Source organism: Pinus tabuliformis, chromosome 8 (genome assembly GCF_031772625.1).
Source record: "Pinus tabuliformis cultivar Carrire ecotype Pingquan chromosome 8, CPIR1, whole genome shotgun sequence".
NCBI classification, from domain to species: Eukaryota; Viridiplantae; Streptophyta; class Pinopsida; order Pinales; family Pinaceae; genus Pinus; species Pinus tabuliformis.
In genome coordinates this window covers 836,179,857-836,186,889 of record NC_142294.1, presented here as the reverse complement: position 1 = coordinate 836,186,889, position 7,033 = coordinate 836,179,857, and positions in this window count along the sequence as shown.

The following is a 7,033-nucleotide window of genomic DNA, read 5'->3' as shown; positions in this document are numbered from 1 at the left end:
TCCAGCCATCCAGCTTTATATGCAATCATTGTATGTATCCATCTTACTCAGAGTTTTGCTATATGACATCCTGACAACATGATCCAGCTCTATCTGACTGTATATGTCCCTCTCATATGTTTTACATTGTAGCTCTTTATATTGACTTAATATAATCTATATCGCTTTTTCTTCTGGAAAAAAAACCTAGATTTCTAACCAGATTTTTTCAAAATTGTGCCAGAATTTCCATTATTTTCCAAGAAAAAATGACACCTCATTAGACTATAATTTATGACATTATAAAGTAAAGATTTTCACTCATCCTAAATACATTTTAATAATATTTTTACAAGTTATTAATTTCTTTTATATTTATTAATAATCCATATAGTAAAGGTTTTTACTCATACCAAAAGTTTTTTTTGCTATTAACTTACCTTTTTACAAGCAATTAAAATAATATTTTTACAAGTTATTAATTTCTTTTATATTTATTGATAATCCATATAGTAAAGGATTTTACTCATACCAAAAAAAAATTTGCTATTAACTTACCTTTTTACAAGCAGTTAATTTGTGTTTTATAAATTCTTTACATATTTTTAATTAAACAAAAATAATTTTAAACTTAAATTTATAAATCACCATACTTAAATTTATAAATCACCATATTTTTATATAATAATCATTATAAAAAAGATATATATTTTTATTAGTCATTCATAGGGTTTTTTTCATTTATCCTGTGACAATAGAGTATATGCGGAATCACATGTTGATAATTGCAAATAGATGCCAAATACGTGCCAAAAACTCAAGTGTAGCAGCCCTCAAATACATAAAATGTTTTCCAATTTAATTAAATAGGGGATTGACGCTAGTTGTTGTTTGCCCTCCCTTCCATGACCGCAAACCATGTGTATCCCTCAATGTAATATGTAAGCCACATGTCCACATGATGGAGACACCTATCGTGGTGAGTGGGAAAGTTAATGTGGTGTTAATTGCAAAGGTTTAGGGTTTTTTGTTGGGTATTTTCTAGAAGTGGTTCCAAACACAACGTTATGTTGTTTGGGCCCAATGTGTGGGCACTAAGCTGCCTCGTTAGTCATTCGACCTGCCTCTTCCTTCTTTCGACCTGCAAATCCGTCATTCTGCAGCTGGAGGGATGTCGCTGTTTCTCCTAGTTTGTTGGGGGTTTACCATTACGCCTATTCTGGTTGTTGATTGTGTGCCTTGTTGAGTGTTTGCCCATGCCCGTGGCACAAAGTGGAAATGTATATTCAGCTACAATGGAGCCTATGTGAGAATTCATTTAGTTCGGTGGTGGACATGCAGGTTTTAGGCTCCAATCAGTTGTCATGAGCGTAAGTGGGAATTTTTCCAGTTTTATACATGAATTATTTTTTTTCAGCTTTTCATAGATTGCTCGAGAACTAACTTTATCATCTCTCTATTGCAGGTAATATATGTCTCTGTTAAAGGTAAGCTATGGTGAAGTGTTGGAGTTTTGATGAATGTCGCAGCATCATTTGGGCATGGCGGTGGCTTCGTGGTTGGCTCTTTGGTAGGTTATCTTATCCTACCAGCGACCACTGTCTGTGTTTATCAACACATTCAATCCATCTCCTGGGAATTGTAGTCCATTATTTGGGTGTTTCAAAAATGTGTGTTGGGTGTTTCGAAAATGTACATTTTCGGATGTAAAATTATCTTAGGGTTTTAAAAATTAGGCACAATTGTTTGTGAATTATAGTCATATGCACTAATATGGTTTAAAAAAAAATTGTCTCAGAGCTTCATTTTTGAATGTTTGTTTTAAAATCCTCATTGTTTTAAAATGTATGTATGTTTATTTTTAAACGTTTGTTGCTTGACCTGTCTCAGAGCTTCTTGAGCCTTCTGTCTTAGAGCGTTGATGTAATCTCTGGGAACATATGTTTGCTCAACCTGTATCTTTGGGTGTTTTGAAAATGTATGTTTTTGGATGTCAGTTTTTTTTGTGGATCTAAATTGCGAAGGATGTAAATTTTTGTGTGAATGTAAATTGTAAATTATGGTGTAATGGTTACATTTTTGTGGTGAATCTCCCCATTGAATGGTTTTGAATCTGTAATAATTTTGACCACTACTATGATTTACGAATGAGGCCTACCCACATCTGTTATCTAAATCCTTCCTTACTAAGGGTGACAAAATTAGCTTACGGTTTTTAAAATTATGCACATTTTTTTGTAAATTATATTTGTATGCATTGGTATGGTTTTTAAAAAATGTTTGTTTTGATAATATGAATGATGGTTTTTTAAGGAAAACCTTTCCTGGGCCTGTCCATCCATGCAGGTTGGCTAATTGTGTTTGATAAGGAGGTCCAAGGGTGAAATAAGGAGTTCCAAGGGAATCTCCTAAATAAGTATAGACATTTAGGCTACTAACAATTACAATTGTTTAAACATGTGTCGTGTTCACTGGTTTTTGTATAACTGGGTTATCTCATCGCAAATTTTCCTACTCGTTGTTTATGATTTTGGCTTGGAGGTTTAGGTCTCCAATGTAACTCTGTACTTAATAAGTACCCATACTCTGACCACCACAATTTAAGAGGTTTACACTGGTCACTTCAAATTTTTCCATTATCTTGGCGTATGACTACTTATGATTTCACTCATAATGAGACCAATAGTGAACAAGATGCACCCATAAAATACAATGCAAGTGATAATATTTTGTAATTTTCATTGCTTAAGGATCAGATGCACCTGGAAAAATAATGGCATTTATGATATTTGCAATAATTATTTTTGCGAGACTAAATAAATGCACAACTACAGTCATATAGCCTCAATAGGTGAATGTCTACAATGCTTATGTATATCAATAGGTGAATTTATGCAGGGTCTCCAATGTCTATCAATAAGTGAATTTGATTTGTCATTTTTCCATTTGATTCATTTGTGCCAACCTTGATTTCCACATGTATACTAGCATTTTGTTTATTGGTGCCACCCAATGGAAATAACTTGGGTATCTCATTGTTCTCCTCAACAGGAGGATCAAATTGATGGAGGAACCTCAATTTTCGGACCTTGCCATCCCACCTACACTTGCTACAAACTTGTTTCACATACGTGTCTGAGGGTCATCTTTTTTCTGTAGTCTTTGAAATTGAGACTACATAAGAACTTATTTTAAAGGGAATCATGATCAAATGAGGGATTCTACTATGTTCAATGTATTCAAAGATTTGCATATGATTTCCATATCTATATATTGAAATTACCTATTTCAATTTTTCTTTCCAAATGCAATACTTATTTCACTATTTTACAATATGAAATGCGTGCCCCCCCCCACACACACACACACACACAAATATATATATATATATATATATATATATTAACAACCAAAAAGTAATTATTTGAAGCCTTTCATGTTTTAGTTCGTTGTAGTCGCAACAACAATATGCGATACTTATTTCACTATTTTACAATATGAAATGCGCGCACCCCCACACACACACACACACACATATATATATATATATATTAACAACCAAAAAGTAATTATTTGAAGCCTTTCATGTTTTAGTTCGTTGTAGTCGCAACAACAATATAATGTTTTAGTTCATTGTAGTTGCAACAACAATATATAGGATTTTCCTTAGAAGTTTCTTTATGTGTTTGTGTTGAATTTTATGGTCCTTACCTTTACTAGGCATGTATTTAATAGGTAATACTTGTTAGGATGTTAATAAAATGATAAGAATGAAATCACTTCAATATTTTATTCACAGATTAAATATGACTTTGAGGGCACTTAACCACTCCAAATCTTAATTCTTTCTCTTCTAAGATTTTTTTGTTTAGAAAGGAACACCTCTATTTACATTTTAAGGCAAAGTTTCTTTCACACTGTAAACATCTAGTATTTGGTGTAGGAGGGAACATCCTACATGGATGCACAAGAGAACATCCTATGTGCTACTGAAATACAAATCAAATACAAATGAATAGAAGAGAGAAAGATCATATAATCAATCCTATGTGCTACTGAAATACAAATCAAATACAAATGAATAGAAGAGAGAAAGATCATATAATCAATCCTATGTGCTACTGAAATACAAATGAAATACAAATGAATATAAGAGAGAAAGATCATATAATCAATCATGTAAGAAGCAATTCAAATTTACAAATAGAGATAGATTATATTAGTATCTATATGAGTATCTATATTTTTTGAAACATTTTAATCTACACATGCTAAGATGGTATAACATTGGGAAATCAGGACATTACAATTTATTTTGATTACAATGTTGCGACATTATGGAATAAACTAACCCAGGATTACAATGTTGCGAACATTATGGAATAAACTGACCTAGGATTTAATCCAAAAAGGTCAGTTAACAAGCAACAAAGGAAATCCTTACAAAATCCACATCTTAATGTGGTTACACCAAAAACATATGACACCCCTATGCTTGAAGGCCTCCAAAATATTCATTGCCCAACCTCATTGAGTTGCCTACTTGAGCCAAGTAGGTTGGCCTACCTAATAATGGTTGATTAGGATGTGTTGGATTGCTGACATATGTTTGAGTACAATTTTCCCCTTGTAGCCATTGAGGAATTGAGTACCCATAACTCATACTTGTGCTATTAACCCCTACATTAATTGGAGGTGTCTGATAATCATATATAAGATTAACACCTGCACTGGTAGGAATATAGCAAGTGCGAAAACCCCCATTTTGTTAGCGAGAGACTTGGATGTTTATGAGGTCTTGGAATAATGGTGTATTATTAGCAATATGGTCTAATGTGTTTGACATTATTTCAGTTTCATTGACTATGTTTGCATCATTGTCAACCTTACCTATCATCCCTTATTCTTTTTGAATCAATTGTTGAGCCTTTCTTGATTCCTTTTCCTGCCTTGCCAATTTTTTTTAGGGTCATTCTCTTGCTTTACTTTCTATCTTTCAAGCCTTCCCTCTACTCAATGTTGTTTTGCAACAATCCTTGTTGACTTATCTTTCTTGGCTAAATCATTCTTAATGAATAATAAGTTCTTCAGAAACTTATTATTCATTATGAGGACGTTTCAAAGATTATTAACACAGGTATTCCATAAATTTATCTTTCATTATGAATTACAACTATGGAAATCTGGATTAAAAAAATTAAATCCTTCTTCTTTCTGTTTTAGTTTCTGAATTTCAAGTTTTTTTTGTTCAGACTTGACTAATAGCTTTATATAGTCTTTTGAGGTGAGTAATTTCGAACTTTGGTCCAAACGAAAACTATCTGTTGTTCCTTGCCTTCTTTTGATTAATACTCTCTCTACTGGTAGCTTTAGGAACCGACCAAGTAACTACTCCTTCCCTGAAACTTTTTACTCCTTGCTTGACACTTTCTTTTCAATATCTGAGACAATTGATTGAACTATATTGTTCTCTTCATCTGATTCCTCATTATGTACAATAATTTCCTTCTAGTGATTTGTTGTACACAAAAAAAAATGAACAATTTCATCATTCAATTATGCTAGTTATGAAGGCATGTTCATGATTTATTCATTGGTTTTTGAGACATTATGCTTGTTCATATTCATCATGGCTTCTTCCCACCATAACGGTGGAGTTACTTGGCTTGGTAATATCAATTGGTCAATGTTGCTTCCTAGTGCAATACGAACAATCTAATTTTCAATGACATTCTCATTGTCAATTGCATGATCAACAGAGTCACTAAGAATATCACATGCATAATTTGCATGTGCTTTAGTTGGTAGAATGACCTCCGTGTTACGATTAATTGGTTCATGATTATATTGTGTTTCACTTAAATGTTCATCATCATCAGCATAGAAGTGTTTTTGAGAGAGGGAAATCATGTTATTAGCTGCAACTGCATTTTCCTATTCATCCACTTCTTCTTGTGCATCAACATGTGCTTAGAAATTCCCTTCTTCCTAATCATTTGCATCAAATTCCTCGCTACAACCAGTGTCATGCATAAGAGAATCATAATTCAGTAGCCAAATTCTAACCCTCCTAAATCCAACCTTGATATTTGATGGTGTGAGAGCCTTTTTAAAGGCTTTACTTGTAAGCTCAGCTAGCTCAAACCTTTTCACCTCAACCCTTCGATTATTTGCCATCCATGAGGATCACTCTTGCCTGAAATAGTTCTTGAAAGGTCCAAACAAAATCACATCAAGGGGTTGCAATCTATGAGTGGTATGAGAAGGTAGTGTTAATAGGTTGATGCCCAAATTGTTAGCCGCCTCAACTGTTTTCATAACAATGTGGCTTCCATGGCCACCTAAATATAGTAGGTGTATATTTTCAAGTGACATGCCATCTAGTATAAATATAAAAAAGTGACAAATTCAATTCAAAAAAAAATTCCTTAGTCATCCATGCATGGGGATGTGCAGCCATGCATGCACTTGGTTCACAATTTTGTATATAGTTTTTAAGTTGAGTTTTACCTTTGAATAGATAAAATCATAAGATTGAAGCACCTATTACATTGACACAACATAGAATTATTATCGATTCCCTGCTCTTAGGCAATATTTTCGGTACATTTTGGTTCCCTCTCTTGGCAATTGTCTGGATGCCACAATCCATTCCTTCCTATAAACTTGTTTCATCATAGTTCCATATATGGTCTGGAGCATAAGAGTGTTTCCTGTATGCACTAGAAAGAGTGTCATATAACTTAGACACAATTGTAGGGCGTAGATTTAAAACTGTGTCTCTTTTAAGGCCCTCAAATGTACGTAATGCAAGGTTTGGATGCCTTTTTAAAACCCAAACCACCAAGATTTATCAGAAAACCCATCTCTAAACAAGTTTGGCCTCCCCTGACAGATTTGAGCAACTGTAGATTTAGTTGTATCAACTCTATCCCATGTCCCAATTGGGTCATATTCTTACACCACCGAACCACCTTATCCTCCTCCTCTTCAATCATAATTGTAAGAGGCTCTCTACGTTTTGTATGAGTGAGCCCATTTATTCAATAATGTA